Source organism: Lathyrus oleraceus, chromosome 1 (assembly GCF_024323335.1).
Source record: "Lathyrus oleraceus cultivar Zhongwan6 chromosome 1, CAAS_Psat_ZW6_1.0, whole genome shotgun sequence".
Classification (NCBI taxonomy): Eukaryota; Viridiplantae; Streptophyta; class Magnoliopsida; order Fabales; family Fabaceae; genus Lathyrus; species Lathyrus oleraceus.
In genome coordinates this window covers 446,043,977-446,061,778 of record NC_066579.1, presented here as the reverse complement: position 1 = coordinate 446,061,778, position 17,802 = coordinate 446,043,977, and the positions used below count along the sequence as shown (strand labels likewise).

The 17,802-nt window shown below is 34.7% G+C and overlaps 1 long non-coding RNA gene across 1 annotated transcript; it reads right to left on the bottom strand.

Moving 5' to 3' along the window:
• Nucleotides 1-1,341: 1,341 nt before the first annotated feature.
• LOC127082287 (uncharacterized) lies at nucleotides 1,342-3,882 on the bottom strand. Its single transcript, XR_007788168.1, has 2 exons — nucleotides 3,275-3,882; nucleotides 1,342-1,671 (listed from the first exon to the last, which is right to left on the bottom strand). It is a non-coding gene; the product is annotated as an uncharacterized LOC127082287 (long non-coding RNA).
• Between the last annotated feature and the right edge of the window lie 13,920 nt (nucleotides 3,883-17,802).

Below are 17,802 nucleotides of genomic sequence, written 5' to 3'. Positions count from 1 at the left end.
ATATGAAACAAAGACGACAACTAGAACAAATGTTAGTGGGTGAGTAACGACTGAAACAAAGACAATGAACAATGCATATTAGAGTTTATTCTGAGTGACAAATGTTATCTTAGGGTTTGTTGTAATTTATAAAGGGAAGAAGTGAAGTGAAGCAAGAAACATGTGTTGTGTTGGGTTGGACCAACTGTCATGAATTATAAACGCGAGATGATTATACACATGAATTCAAGTAATTGATTTCCTAGTTTTTCAAAATGAAAATAAAAAATCGAACAGAACAATTTGATTTTTATTGGTTTGATTTGGTTTTTAAACCACACCAGAATAGATCATTTTTTTCCTGGTTTGGTTTGATTTGTTAGATTTTGTATGATACACTTACACCTCTAAATGTTATTCTTTGGATTTTTGAGAAATGGACTGTGATAATTATTTATTGTAACTTAAATTAATTGATTAACATTTCTATTTTTAAAAAGTGCCTAAAGCAAAAAATCTCTCGACCGATCTTGTGTATGCGGCAACAAAAATAAATAAATTGCCTTAATATTGATTGTCCGAATAAAAGGGGAAGGAAAAAATTAGAAAAAGAGACTTAATCCCAAAACATAGTTGAAGAGGTGTCCGAAAGGGAGACTTAGGTATGTGACTCTACCACGGTTAGTGTTCTTGCGAACGAATATCTTTGTTGTCAAGTGATTACCAAGAGAGCTAGGCCTAGCCGATCGGAACAAAGACTCATGTATGAGTACCGTTGACCCCGTTTTCATATGCTTTATCATGATGTTAACCGCTTGATCGGAAAACTTATAAATACAAGCTTTGTTGCTTGAGGACAAGCAACAATATATGTTTGAGGGAGTTTGATAAATGGTCTTTCATTTGTTATTTCTAGTCATTTTGTCTTAGTATTTTATGGTATTTCGTTCTATTTACTTTCAATCATTATGTTTTATGCTCTGATTTGTGATTTCTTGCTAATTTCAGCGTCTAATGAGCATCTAAGACAAAGAGGGATCAAAGACAAGCAACGAGACAAAACTGCAAAAGATGATCCCAAAAAAAAAAAACAGGGGGCTGCTACTTGCCATAGCAGCAAGAACCCCACTCATCCCCCTTCGAAGCTTGTTGATTCAAAATTCATAGGCCTGCTACAACCACCCGTAGCAACTGCTTCCATAATTAGATTGATCCTCTTTTTATTGTGGCTCTTAGACAATATTTGATTTGTCTCAAATCTGAATAATTTTCATTAAGCCAAAGATTTTATGCACTTTTACTATTTTTCTATAAAACTCATAACCTGTTATGAGTTTTGGATCCCAACTTTTATCACAAATGTTATTCCAAGTTTCTACGTGTTATTTGTGCTCTTTTTCTCTATAACTCAAGTTTCCAATGTGACATAAGGTTCCTAATTTACACGATTCAACCATCAACTTTAAAGTGACACTTGGTTCCTAATTTACAAAAGATCCAAATGGATCCAAAAGATCCAAATGGATACAAGTTTCTTAAACTACAAGAAGATCTTCATTTAATTCAAGCCACCTTTGGCACATAAGTTTAACTTTGCAAGTATCCATAGGGACATTCAGTCTCTCTCTTATTCTACATTTTCTCTACATGCCTAAGATTCTCTCATCATTGCCCTGATTCTTGATTGAAAACCTGCCATATAAAAATAGTCATATCATTGGAAAAGCTTTTGGTGTAAAGAAATTCAAGTTATACTTTGTACATATTGTAACTTTGTACATATTGGATAAGCATTCCACATGTGACATATTGCTTGAATTTATTCATTCATAATATATTGTAGTACATTCACAACAGTCACGAAACAAGTCCAATTCAAATCATGTTTTGCATTGACATTTCATACCGATTGAAAACAAAAAAAGAAAAGGGCTTGGATCAGTTAATTTTGATTTACGGTACATGTTTTATTACTATGCAACTTATCAAAGACCCACGGTTCACACTTGAAAATACCATGAAATTAGGGAGTTTTCTCTCACCTCAGTACCACCTCACCCCGATTCCTTTTTTACCCTCAAGTGGTTTCGCTCAAGTCCACCAAACCGTGGAAAACTCCCTACTCCATGAAACCAATCACAAATTCAACATACAACTCACCATCACTCCACAAATTTGAAGCAAGGGTACTCCATTTTAGATAAAGTACCGGTACCGGATACGTACTGGATACCGATACTCGTATGGTACGCACAGAAGCCGTACCGTTTTTTTTTTTAAATTGGTACACCAACCGGTACACATTTGGTATCACGTACCCAAAAATTTTAAATTTTTTTCGGATGGTATAATTTGGGTTTTTTTTCTAAGTAAAAATTAGGTTAGTTATTCTATTTAGAAATAAAAAAGTTATTTCACAACCAAGTTCTTCATCTCCTATGGAGAGAAATTGGAGCACAATTAAATTTAGTTTTTGTTCATACAAATCTCTGTTATCTCATATTAAGGTTTATAATGTTGGAGCAAAAAATATGGGATATTGGTGAAGATGAATGAGATCTATTTGATGTAGTTGATATTTTTGAAGTTGTTAGTCTTTCTCTCGAAAAATCTGAGTTAGACACCGTTCTTTTTAATGATATCATGATCTATGAATATTTTTTAAATGTGATTTATTTATGTTATTGCACAAATATTAACTTTTTTTAAGCAAATTGTTTTGTAATTTTAATATTTTGTTGTTATTTAAACAATATAACATCTTTGTTATTTTTATAATTATATTTAAAAAAATTATACTAACTTACCCGTACCTTAATTTTTCTAAAAATGTCGTTTGTACCGGTACCTGTACCGGGTACTCGGTACGTACCCGTACCACCTATGCCACCTATGCAACGCTGCTCCACAACTTTCTCAAGCTTCAAGTAAATTCTAACTCCCCACTCCCTCAATATCCTCTAACGATCTCACATGTTTGAAGAAAGGAAACCGACATATGAACTTCCCAATATCTCATTATAAAACATGACCATTGCTTCATTGAAGAGGACTGAATTCTACCCTCCGCACTGAGAAAAACTCTGTTGAAATCCCTCAAAAATACCAACACTCAACGCTCTCCTTCTAAGGTTATTGGAGTTTCATATTGAAACTCTAATTGATACCTGAGCTAAGCCACACTCACCATCGGATACACAGTAACAATCAACAAAGCGGTAACAAAACAACAATTATACGAATAACATACACACATAAGGAGTAGAAGGAGATTTAAAGCAAGAAACAAAATTACCTGTCGTCAGAGCGTCACCAGAGAACTCGACTTTTCCATTTGGTACTTTCTTCATGTTTTAATTTCCTTTCTTCTTGATTTTTTAATGCAATTGTTGTGAATTAAATGCTTGTGTAAACCTAGGGTTTTGCATCTGCGAATTTTAATATGTGTTCTAATAATATCTTTGCGTTGTGATTGTGTTGTGATTCCTTGTTCCATTGCCAATATTCTTCGTTGTGTTTGAATCGATTCTTGTGGTGAGTTTATGTTGGGTTTTTGTTTCACAACTTTTGAGTTGAAGCTAGGTGAAGAAATTTGGTTTTGGATGGAGGAAGAGATTTAACGGGGAGGTCATGTTAGGTTTTTTGTGTTTGGTGGTGGTGCAACGCCGGAGGTTGGTCGGCGAAGATGGGATGAGAGGAGAGAGAGGTAAGACTTTTGGAAAGTGTGTTGAGAGAACTGAAGAGAAGAGATAAGACGTGAAAGAGAAGAGAAAGAGTGTAGATGGCAAAATGAGTCCTCATCCTGCATTTTGCTTCTTCCGTGTGTCCCTGGGTTCTCAGATAGAAGACATGTGGTGGCCATGCAGGACCACACATGTATGTTACAATTTGCATGCTTCACCATGATCCTTATCGTGCACACAGACTTTTCACCGTTGGATTACCCTATTGATCACCTTGATATGTGCATCTAATGGCCACTGTCATATGAGTCAACACCATGACTCACTATTTGTGCCCTCTAACCATTGGCTCAGTGTAACACCCCATTTTTCTAAAAAAAATTATATTAATTAATTATAATTTAATATATGTATCTAATTATTATTTGTGTGATAATTGAGATATATTATGGCAACAAGGGTGAGTGACCCTTAGGTAGAGAGTGTGAAGAGTAATTAGAGGTCGGTAGATTTATTTAGAATTATTTAATTGATTAAAATAATGGTTTAGTGTTATTATTTAAATAAAATAATAATAATGAGTTTGGGGTGGAAAGTGCGAAATGTGGAGAATTAAAATAAATAATGTAAGTTAGTAATAAGTTTAGCCTTAGTGGAATATTAGAAAGATAAAAATTAAGTTTTTGATTTATGAGGAGAGAAGTGAGTTGAAACTTTTGGAATTGGAGAAAAAGAGGCGAGAGAAGAGAAAAGTAAGGAAAATCTAAGGAGAACTCTAGGGAAGAGAAGTCGTAGTCAAAAGCTTGGATTTTTGTGGAATTACAAGGTAAGGATAGAAATTTGATTGGGTAGAGGAATATTTAATTCTTTTTGGATTGATGATGAATGTTGACATTTGTTGAATGAAATTTATGTTTTAAAGTGTCCATGTATGTTCATTATTGATGATGTTTGAAGGTTTTAGGGATTGATATAGTATATAGATTCATGATTATATGACTATAAGTAGTGATTCATACATGTATGTTTATGACTAAGTTTAAAACCATGAAATATTTTTTGTGATGATTTCATGGAAGTTTTTGGGGTTGAAGAAGATGAAAATCGTGCTGGAAATTTCAGAAAAACAACAACTTTTTGGTAACGCCTTCGTGCACGATTTTGATCATAACTTTTAACTCTAAAATCATTTTGGGACGGGATTTGAAGCGTTGGATAGCTGAAATAGAGGACTATAACTTTGTTTCAGGGGTTAAATATTTTTGGTGACGATTTCATGGATGATTTTGGGGTCGGAGAAGATGAAAATCGTGTTGAAAATTTCAGGAAAACAACAACTTGTTGGTAATGCTTTTGTGCACGATTTTGATCATAACTTTCAACCTGTAAATCATTTTTGGAGGGGGTCCATAGTGTTGGGTAAATGAAACTGAGGAATATAAATTTATTTTAAGGATAAAATGTTTTTAACAATTTTATAAAAGTTTGGTAGCAGGTGGGAAACATTGTATGAAGTGATGAATATGGACGAGGTCCGTATTGACAAATTATTTGATGTATTGTGAATGATTGAGATGGTGTGTTTGATTATATTTGTGATAGTTCAGAATGGTGGATTACGTTACACATGGTTTAAATTGTGTGATCAATTGTAGATCATTAAATATTATTATAATTGTTGTGTTAATTGCATTGGTGGTAGTCCAAAAGGGTGAGTTACGTTATGCATGGTTGCAATTGTGTGATCGATTATGGATCACTAAATATTATTATAATTGTTGTGTTAATTGAATTATTACCATGTCATACATTCATTGTTGATATGTTGAAGAAGATAAGTCATAGGTCCTAAGGGGGACGAGAGACTTATCCAAAACTCAGAAGGGGGAGTTCAGAATTTCGAAGGGGGGATCGGGTTCGTAAGAAGAACCAAATATTGAATTGGTACCATATGCATATGAGTCCTTGTCTTTATAGTGAGTCATATAGCATGAATGAAATATATGCGTGAAATATGACTATGTGTGGTGATGGTGTTGTTGTATGTGATGTCGATGATAATTTAGGCATGTGAATGTGATATATTATTATGCATGATTGCGTAGATGTTATACTCTATTTTAAATTTTATGTTGTTATTATTTAAATGAATTCTCACCCCTTCTGTTTGAATGTTGCCTTTACATGGGCATCGTGCAGATACTCAAGAGTAGATACATTGTTGTGAGTGGAAGTTAGCTCATAGAGCTAATTCTTTTAGTTTATTCGTGTTAGCTTTGGTTATGCTCTGATATGTAAAACTAGGGAGCGAATTAATTATTTTATGATGGAATTTCTTGAGAGACAATGCATGTTCTCGTATTTGTTTTATGTTTTGGTGTGATATCACTTGGAGAAGACTCACGAGTCAGTATTTTTAATTTTGTTATGAAAACTATTATGAGATTTTAAATTGGTATGTTTTTTTATTATGATTCCGCTGCGAAGTTATTCAAATGAGTTGGATGTCGTGCAAACATCCTAAGTGCAAGTGTATGCAGTAAAATGTGTTGTTGTAACCCGTGTTACGGAGCAAACTATGATTGTTATGAGTGACACCCTAAGTGATTGTATTTCATTAATTAAATTCTTTAATAATTTCACGCGGGTTTTTAGGGTGTTACAACCAGCACCCCAATTACCTTCGCACCCCTATTTTTTTGCTGACTATAACGCCCCCACCTTGGCTACCTTGGACTGCTTGTTTGTTTTTTAGACCAATTCAACTTTTTTCTTTAGTTTTTTTAGATTTATATTCAGTTTTATATAATTAGTTTTTGTTAATATAATTGGTTTATAATTAGGTTTTTGGGGTTTTTCCAATTAGTTTTTTTATAATATTAATTAGAATTACTTAGTTTAATTAATTAATGCAAGTTGATTAATTATATTAATTAATTTTAGTTGACCTTACTAATTAATTTTATTTTTAAACATGTGATTTGTTTTTTCTTTTTATTTTTAGACCTAGTTTTATTCTTGTATGACTTGGTTTATTTTTATTTTTGCCTATTTTATTTTTATCCATATTATTCCTATTCGATAAAAGTGTGCCCTCTCCCATAGTTTGTAATAATTTTTGCAGTTTCTTCTATTTTGTCTATTAATTTAGAATTAATCAAGAATAACATAAAATGAACCATTTCAAAAAAAAAGAATAAATAACGCTCGATCCAACGTTGAGTATTTTTCATAAATCAAACCATGTTCCATAACGCGAGTGTTTGATCCAATGTTAAGCATCCATTTCGAATACATCAAATTCTTTTCATAGTCAACTTACAACACTTGATCAAACATCAAGTTTATTTCCAAAGCCTTTAACAACAACTTGGAAGAAAAATGATTGATTGGATTTAAACCTTTTCTTTCCCCGAGTGTTTGAACACTGTTGTAGAGCTACATGTTCGAACATTCGTCTTCCGTTTTAAAACATAAAAAATATTCGAAATAAGTTTGTTCTCCTATAGAAGAAAAAGATTCACCGGGTTTAGACCTTCTCCTTCTCAGATTATTTGGACATTCTTGTAGAGCTCCTTGTGTGAATAATCATCCTCAATTAATGAACTTTAACTTAATTCTCCACAAGTTTTCATAACAAATTTTGGATGAAAAAGAGAGTGATTAGGCTTAGGCCCCTTCCTTTCCCAGGTGTTTGAATACCGTTGTAGAACTCCCTGTTTGAATGCATGTCTCCACCTAAATGCAACTTAACTAATCAAACTTATTTTTTTGCCTTTGCGTGACTTCAAAAACCATTTTCAGAAATGAGTATGTTTTATCCATTTTGATGCAAAACAAACAAACACTTCAACCTCCGAGAGCGAGCAACAAGTAAAGGTTTAAACGCTCAAAATGTCTAAAGCATCACTCCTTAAAATCAATCAACTAACGCGATATTTTCTTCATAGAACTACGTGGTCTTGAGTTCCTCATTGTAGCAGATGATACGTAGGAGCGGGATCATCTCGTCAAACCCATTAAACTAAAAACCAAAAACCCTGTCTTTCTTTATCTTTTCTCGCTTAACAAGTAAATATCACGCTAATACTCATTCTCATAACTAACTAAATGGAATCGCTTGAGTACAACAGATGTGAGGGGTGCTAATAACTTTCCCTTGCATAACTGACTCCTGAACCCGCTTTTGGTTGCGACGACCATTTACCTTAGCTTAAACGGGTTTTATCAATATTTTCAAGTTCCTTTGGAGAAAATAAAATTCGGTGGCGACTCTGTTGTATTTTAAGTGTGCGATGCGCACGGGTATTTTTTGCACCACGACAGTTGGCGACTCTGCTGGGGACATTTCCTAAGCAAGTCCACCCTAGTTTGGTTTGTGTTTGTGTATTCTCGTATTTATCTTTATATGCTTTATTACTGTATTATTCAACTATTGTATATTGATATGAACTTTTTGGTTATGGGTACGTTGTGAGGGAAACTTCATACCCAAGCTATGAGAAGAACCATAAGTTGTGGAAAAACACAAAACATACATGCTTATCAAATAAATTCATGAAGGTTCTTTCGGAATTCAAGCAAACAGATATACAATGACGAAGAGGATCGGACATACAATGGCGAAGAGGATTCTTAGATATGGTTACTACTGGATGACGATGGAAACCGATTGTATCCTTTATGCCAGGACGTGCCATAAATTCCAGACTTATGCTGATAAGGTGCACATGCCACCTAATCCTCTGAATGTCTTAACTGCATCATGATCATTCTCTATGTGGGGCCTAAACATGATTGGAATGATCAATCTGAAAGCTTTAAATGAACATTGTTTCATCCTGGTGGCCATTGATTACTTCACCAAGTGGTTAGAGGTTGATTCCTATGCAAACGTGACAAAGTAAGTAGTTACCCGATTTATCAAGAAGGAAATAATTTGTCATTATAGGACTCCTAGCAAGATTATCATTGATAATGGGTTGAATCTGAACAATAAGATGATGTGAGAGTTGTGTGATAGCTTCGGGATTTAACATCATAACTCATCACCTTACATACCAAATATGAATGACGATGTATAAGCAACTAACAAAAACATCAAAAAGATCATTCAGAAAATGGTGAAGACTTATAAGGACTAGCACAGGATGCTACCTTTTGCTTTGCACGGGTACAGAATATTCGTTCGTACTTCAACTGGGGTAACCCCTTTCTCTCTAGTCAATGGCATGGAAGAAGTGCTTCCAATAGAAGTTGAGATTCCTAATAGAGACTGAACTAGAAGAGGCATAATGGGTGCAAACCAAGTTTGACCAGCTCAATCTGATCGAAGAGAAGAGAATGATCGTGTTATGCCATGGGCAATTGTATAAGAAAAGACTATAGAGGGAATTCAACAAGAAGGTCCGACTCGAGAGTTCAGAGTAGGTGACTTGGTGCTGAAGAAAATAATCTCCCTCTAAAAAGATCCTCGCGGAAAATGGATCCCTAACTACGAAATACCATATATGGTGAAGGAGGATTTCTCTGGTGGAGCTTTAGTTCTCATAAATATGGATGGATAAGAGTTGACACATCCCATCAACTCTAACCCAACCAAAAAGTATTATGCCTAATAAAAAAGAGATAGATAATAAAGCTCATTGAGTCAAAAACCTGAAAGAGCGGCTTAGGCAAAAATGAGCATCCCGGTGAGTTGAAAACCCGCAAGGGAAACTTTGGCAAAAATTAGGGATAAATAAAATTAAGCTCAGTAAGTCGAAAACCTGAAAGGGAAGCTTAATCAAAATAGGGTAAATCTCTTGATAAACTGAAACTCTAAGGAGAGATTCATGCAAAAGTTAGAAAATATTCAAAGGCATAAGTCTGCAGCATACAAGCTCGCACCACCATAAAACTTAAATGGAAGGGAACAATCCAAGCATCATCTCTAGAAGCAGAGTAATGAGGGCTAGAGGACATAAGGGAAAATATAAAATGTTGTAATTTAATGGAAATTCAATTAAATTTTCAATGCCATTTACTTGCTTTCTTTTTCTGTAACCTCCTCTTAAAAGGGATTTACTGAAGGTGTGAAAAACACAAGAAATGGGGGTTTGAATTAGGTTTTACAAAACAAGAGATTTTACTCAACTTAAGAACACCACTAAAATGTTAATAACAAAGAGATAAAAACACAAGTATTTTTATCCTGGTTCGCTTGAAACTCAAAGCTACTCCAGTCCATCCGCTAAGGTGATTTTGCCTTATACACAACGACTTAATCCACTATAATCAACTTATTACAATAGTCATAAAGAATAACCTTCATTGCCTTCTCAAGGATCCGACTATACCTAGTCTCCTTAAGGACTCACAAAGAATAACTTTCTTTGTCTTCTTAAGAATCTAACTATACCCTAGTCTCCTTAAGGAATCAAACAAATAGTTTGAATATTATTTTGTGTGTTACAAGTTGCTTCTACACAAGCAGATTTTAACAAATGATAAACAAATACTTAAAGAAAAACTATATAGAAAAATGGTAGATTTTCACAAATAAACTTTGTCAAGTTTTGAAGTGCTTCAGTATTCTTCTATATGTGTATTTTCTTCAAGTCTCAAAGTCCCACTTATATAGCATAAAGAGAAGATTGTTGGATGGGAAATGGGGAAACCAAATAGAGCGACTGTTCACTGTTGGATGGCGAAAGGAGTGATATTGTGTATTATCCTTCGCCCACAAATTCAGTGACATGTGTGATGTATAGTACTACCATTGCCTATGAAATCAGGTAGTGGAAAGAATATTTGATTTGTACTATAAACTATTTGATCACACATCCATTTGATCTTATCTTCAACTTCATTGGTTTCTAATGAAAGTTGATGAAGCATGAAATAATGAAACATAAAGATGGATTCAGAAACTTCATAATCTTCGGTCAGAACCTTGACAGTGTCAGTAGTTTGGCTTGAGATCTTCAGAATCTTCAGAGTCTTCAGAGTCTATAGTCAGAACCTTGATAACCTCAACATTTGGCTCGAGATCTTCAGAATCTTCATCTAAGTAACACAATTTCATAAGCTTGTCATTCTTCAGAAGATTTATCGATAAGAGTCACGTCCAAAAGCACTAAGAGAACGTTGTAGCAGCAACATAGTGTCTCCTCAGATGCTTCTCAGGAGTGAATCAACATAGAAGGAGAAAGATCATTGTAGCAACAACTTTGAACATCTTTCAGAACTTCTCATGACTGGCGCAGAAGCAGAATTTGGAATACAATGTTCAGAAATTGATGACGTTGCATGTCATATACTCAAAATCGAAACTGGATGTTAAAGCTACACAATAATAAACCATTAGGGTACCAAAATTATTCTCACACATATACAACATTGTTATCATCAAAACTCAAGGTATAGATGCAGAATCAAATCTTGTTATAACAATCTCCCCCTTTTTTATGATGACAAGAACATGTATTTTGATGAACAATTTTGTATAGGATAATCACAGAAGGATACATCTTACAGAAGCAGAAAGCTCCCCCTGAGATGTATAATCCTAAAAAGATAAAATCAAAATGAAAGAGCACTTTCCTGATTAACCTTTTTGAAGTACCATAATTATCTTTCACCAGAATCTGGTTTGTCTTCAGAAATTACTTGATATTGTCCATAACATTGGTTTGTTAACATCAACATTCTAATGAGCTTCACTTTAGAAGCTTGGTTGAATTCTTTTGAAGAATTTTTAGATCTTGGTTATCTTCAGAAGCTTGAATTCTGGTTCTCTTCGAAATTTTCTTTCAGAGCTTGGTTACCTTTAAGAATATCTCTTTGAAAAGAGCTTTCAGAACCTGGTTAGGGCTTCTCCTTAAAAGCTTGATTGCCAAGTCTGATTACTATGGAAATTATATTTCCTCGGAACTTGATGTCGGATTTTCAATTCTTCAAAACTTAATGTCAAGTTCCCCAAGTTCAGAGCCTGGTTTTTAATTCCTTGAAGACTCAATGCTTGGATCTGAATTTCTCAACATCGTTTAAAGCTTCAGATTTAGAGAGTAAACTATTTCTTTAGAAACTGGTAACTTATATTCTGATATGAGAAACTTCAGAAAGAGCTTCTGATGTTTGAACTTATCCCTACAAAATACTTAACAAAATATTCTTCGACGTAGTTGTTATCAGAAACATTAAACAATGTCTGGGTTTTCATTTATGAATATAGGTATATCAAAATCAATTATGATTATTCCCCTTAAATATGTTTCTCCCCCTTTGTCATCAATAAAAAAGACATAAACAAATAAAGTAAAAGTGACTGAAAGAAAGAAACATGATTTTCATTAAACATGAGCCAAAAGGTAGAAAAGATACAATTAATTACAAGACGGAAATTCAAAGAAAAACATAATAGAAATGCGGCAAGTACTCGTACAAACATAAAAAGGCACACACACACTTGGGTAGAAATAAAAAGCACACACATGTGCGAAGACTATTTTAAAAAACTAAGGGTTTTGGGAAGGAGGAGGCGGCGAAACAGCTGGGTAGTCATCCTGTAGATTTAAGGGATCCATCAACGGATCAAAATTATCTTCGAGACAAATTTCCATGTAGTACGCCAAAATATATGGAGGATCGATCTTCATAAAGATAGGGTAATCTGGTGGGTTATTACTACCGTTGGTTTCTCCCTTTGAGGGATGGATGTTCTTATCAGCAATTGAGTGATGAGAAGGTTGAGGTTGGGGTTGAGCTTGTTGTTGTGGTTGTTTTTTATCAGCCATATGAAAGATGTTGAAGATGATAGAAGAAGAAAAATTACAGAGAGGGTGATTTAGGGTTTGAAAGAGAGAAAGATGTGAGAGTAAATGTGAGCATAGTGTGAAAGTGTGAGTGAAGTGGGTTTATATAGAAAAAAATTGCAATGATGACAAGTTAAAAATATGCAGACATGGGGGGAAGCGTAAAAGATTTTAACCTAATTCCAAGAATTGCGAAACCCAATGTGTCAAGCTATCATCACACATGCTCAGAAAGTGGGACAACTGTCACCACTTAGAACCACATGATATCAAACGACATGACAAACATTTAATGCAATAACTGTTCAGAACCAGGAAGACAATCCGATAAGATTGCTTCTGATCAGAACCTTTCTGATTCCTAAAACTTTATCACTTCAGAAAGCTCATGTCTCAGAATCAACAAGTAAATTTTCAGAATCTAACCTAGAGTTCTGAAGACTTAAACATTCTAAAATTCATCTTTCATTCTGGACATAAATCCATAAACAAGTTTTTCAGAGTGAAAAGGAATCTATCTTCAGAAAGGGGGTTTGTAAAGATATCATCCCATTGATGGTTTGTATCAACAATTTTTAGGTGAAAAATACCCTTCTGAACATAGTCACGTAAAAAGTGATGTTTAATTTCAATATGCTTAGCCCTAGAATGCAAGATAGGATTTTAGACAAACAGATAGCAGAAGTATTATCATAGAGAATAAGAATGTTTCTCTCAGATATCTGATAATCTTCCAGCTGACTCTTCATCTAGAGTATCTGAGTGCTACATCCAAAAGCTGTAATATATCCAACTTCAGCTGTTGAAAACGCAATTGTTAATTGTCTCTTGTTGGACCATGAGATCAGATTGTCTCCCCAAAATTGACAACTTCCAGAAGTATTTTTCCTTTATATTATGTCTCCACCATAGTCAGCATCACAATAGCCTACTAATTTATATTCACTTGATTTTCTATAAAACAAACCAAGGTTAGTAGTACCTTTCAGATACCTAAAGATTCTCTTGACAATAGTTAAGTGAGTCTCCCTAGGATCTGATTGGAGGTGAGCATATAAGCAGACACTAATTAAAATATCAAGTCTATAAGCGGTTAGATAAAGGAGATAGCCTATCTCTGGATAGCTTCTGATTTACCTTATTGCTTTCCTCTTCTTTCTCCAGAATGCATTTAGGATGGATTAGAGTCTTTCCTTGCTTGCATTCTGACAAGTTAAACTTCTTCAGAAGTTCCCTTGTATATTTTCTCTAATGAGTGTACGTTCCTTCTGAACGTTGATAAATCTGGATTCCCAAAAAGAACTTGAGTTCTCCCATCAGATTCATTTCAAATTCTGTCTATATTGACTTAGCAAAATCCTTGCACAATGAAGCATTAACAGAACCAAAAATAATATCATCAACATAAATTCGCATAACCAGAATATCATTCTTAAAGGTTTTTCAAAAGAGAGTTGTGTACACTTTCCCTCTGGTAAAATCATTTTCCAAAAGGAAGTTACTTAGTCTATCATACCAAGTTCTGGGAGCTTGTTTCCAACCATATAACAACTTTTTCAGTTTAAAACAAAGTCAAGATTTTGAGAACTTTCAAAACCATGAGGTCGGTGCACATATACCTCTTCAGAAATGTATCCGTTTAAGAATGCACTCTTAACATCCATCTGATAACAAGCTGTGTTAACTGCTTCTGCCCAAAAATGTTTAGCCATATCAGTTTCTTGGATCATGGTACGAGCCATTTCTTGCATGGTCCTATTCTTCCTTTATACAACTCCATTTTGTTGTGGAGTTTTAGGACATTGGAAATCATGGGAAATACCATTTGTATCAAAAATATTTTCATAATGTTTATTTTCAAATTCGCCACCATGATCACTTCTGACTCTGACTATTTTGGAATTCATTTCTGTTTGCACTAGTGAGCAGAAGGTAGAGAACACAGAATGTGACTCATCCCTGTGTTTCAAGAACTTTACCCAGGTCCATCGACTATAGTCATCGATGATGACCAATCCATCCTTCTTTCCATTAATAGAGATAGTTTTCACTGGTCCAAACAAATCAATGTACATAAGTTCTAACGATCTAGAGGTAGAAATAATAATTTTTGCTTTGAAGGATGTTTTAGAAAACTTGCCTTTCTGGCATGCTTTACAAAGAGCATTTGAAGCGAACTTAAGGTTGGATAAGCCTCTAACTAATCCAAGCTTATTTAGATGAGAAATCCTTCTCATGCTAACATGGCACAAACGTTTGTGCCATACCCATTGCTCCTTATTAACAGACATTAGACATTTACATTTTGATCCTCAAGATCAGGAAGTTTGATTTTATAAATGTTATCCTTTCTCTTCCTGTTAAAAAGGACTATACCATCTTTCTGACTAACAACCTTATAAGGTTTTTTGATTAAAAATGATATCATAACCATTGTCACTAAGTTGACTAATAGACAATAGGTTACGCATTAGACCATTGACCAAAAGAACATTAGTAATAGAAGGAAGTTTACCTTACCAATAGTTCCGGAGCCAACGATCTTTCCTTTTTGGTTTCCTCCGAAACCAATGAAGCCTCCAGGATTAAGTTCCAAATCTTAGAACATAGACCTTCTACTCGTCATATTTCGTGAGCATCCACTGTCCAAGTACCATGGCTGGAGTTTTAACTGAGCTGCTAAGGGTGTATGTAACATAAATTATTTTATCCTTAGGTACCCACTTTTTGGGTCATTTTTTGTTAGTTTTCCCAGAGTTTCTTACAACTTTGGGTCTTTGGGTAGAAGGATAATAACATGGGATTTTAGCATGATACTTAGGTTTCAGAATTGAGTTCTTACCCTTTGTACGTTTCCATGTCTGTGCAGAAACATCAAGCTCAGTGCCAGCAGACACGAAATGCTCATAGAGAGGTTTTGGTTTTACCTTTTGACTTTCGTCAGGTTTTATAATTTACATACAACCTAAACCTTTCTTGAAATTTCTGCTAACTTCATAGATCAAAAAAGTCATTTTGCTTCTATCTATGCTTTTATCCAGAAGGTAATAGAATGCTCTGTCATATCTAATGATGCAATCCATACCAGAACCTTCTGAGACTATTTCTTCCTCTAGTTTTGAAAATTTTCTTTTCAAAGCAGAGTTATTACTTTCTAAAGAAAATACTTTTTCATTTAGAGAGGAAATATCTTTCTCAAGCTCACTCCGAGTTTCAGAAGCAACAACTTGGACTTGTTTAAGGTCAATGTACTTACTCTGAATACTCTGGTACTTTTATAGTATTTCAAAGAGACATAATTCTAAGTCAGAATGAGATAGTTCAGAAAATACCTCTTCAGAATCGGAGTCTGATTTTGATTTTGTCGGCATCTTGTCTTCTGGTTCTTCAGAACCTTCTGGATCAGTTATAGTTGTCATCAATGCAACGTTGGCTTTTTCTTTGTCAAAATCTTCTTCTTCAAATTTTGTGTCATCCCATATAGCCTTCATCCCCTTCTTACCTTCAGAAAAAGTCTTCTTAGGCCTTATGTCCTTTTTCAGCTTAGGACATTCATTTTTGTAGTGACATGGCTCCTTGCGTTCAAAGCAGATAACTTCTTTTTCCAAAACCTTGCTTCTTCTGTCCAGATGAAGAATCAGAACGGCCAACATTCCTTCTAGCTCCTTTGAAATTTCCTTGACCATTACGCATGTGCTTCCAGAGTCTGTTGACCCTCTTTGAAATCAGAGACAGTTCATCATCATCTTCTGAGTCTTCATCAAAACCTTTTGATTCTTCCTCATCTTGATAAGCTCTTGTCTTCTCAGGCTTAAACTTTAAAGCAACAGATTTACCTCGCTTCTGAGGTTCATCTTCCTCGAGTTCAATCTTGTGGTTTCTTAAAGAACTAACAATTTCTTCAAGACTGATACATTAAGATCCTATGCTAGCTTTAAAATAGTTACCATAGGTCTCCATTTTTTAGGGACACTTCTGATTATCTTCTTGACATGGTCAGCTGCAGAGTATCCTTTGTCCAGAACTTTCAGTCCTGCAACAAGCATCTGAAACCTTGAGAACATAGTCTCAATTGTTTCATCATCCTCCATTATGAATGCCTCGTACTTATGGATTAAGGCCAAGGCCTTTGTCTTCTTTACTTGAGCATTCCCCTCATGAGTCATCCTCAAAGAGTCAAATATGGATTTTGAAGAATCTTTATTTGTTATCTTCTCATAATCAATATAAGAGATAACATTTAGCAATATAGCTCCGGCCTTATGATGATTTTTGAAATCTTTCTTTTGATGATCAGACATAGCACTTCTTGCTATATTATTTCCTTCAGCATTAGCTGGGTGAACGTAGCCATCGACTACAAGATCCCAGAGATCAACATCGTTTCCAATAAGATAACTTTCAATTCTATCTTTCCAGTAGTCAAATTTCTCGCCATCAAATATTGGTGGTTTAACACTGTAATGATCTCTCTCATTGTTATTAACAACGTTAGCAACTACCATTGTTTCTCACACAAACTTGGATTGGTACTGAATACTGTAATACCTCAAAATTTCCCCCCTCATGCATGCATTCATTTTTAGGTCATTTAACATTTCATATTGCATTTCATCATGTCAATCGGAATTAGATCCAAGAAACTTGAATATCATCCAAGACACTTTGTGGGTCCTATCTGGGTGATCAGTCAACACAAGGGAATGACTTGAGATACTTCCAACATTTTCAAATGGGGTCTATTCATCAGTCAAAACGTTAATCTTGAAGGAGCAAAAGTTTGTTCATGAACTGTCATGCTCCCTAGGCGAAACCCACGCGTTTCGAAAAAAAAACGAAAAAAAAAACGAATAAATAAATAAATAAATAAATAAAATATAACAGAAAAATCTTGGACTTGGACCTCTCTCTTTTGAGCCCACAAAGTCACAAAAATCAGGTTATAAATTCTAGACTTCCATCTCCCAAAAAAACCCTGGGAAAAAGATAGTGAGAGAAGAGCTAACAGAGTTCAGAGCAACCTCCAGAGACTGAAGGGAACTTATCTGCAAAGAACCAATTCTCTCTCATATAAACCCTAAGATTATTCTGCAAAGCCAACGGTGCAATTCAATTTCAATCGATCCTCCCCAATCAGGTATGCCCTATTTCCACTACTTTATATTTTGAATTTTGATACCCTTTTGATGCATGTGCTTGACAAGAGGTTTAGGCCTCCTACACTTGGTTGCTTTTTGTGAGCTCTTTTTGTGAATTTTAATGGCATGATTCATGTGGTTACATTTTGATTTGGGGCAACTCTTGATTGCACCCCATCTTGTCACTCTAACTTGTTTGTTGAGTTT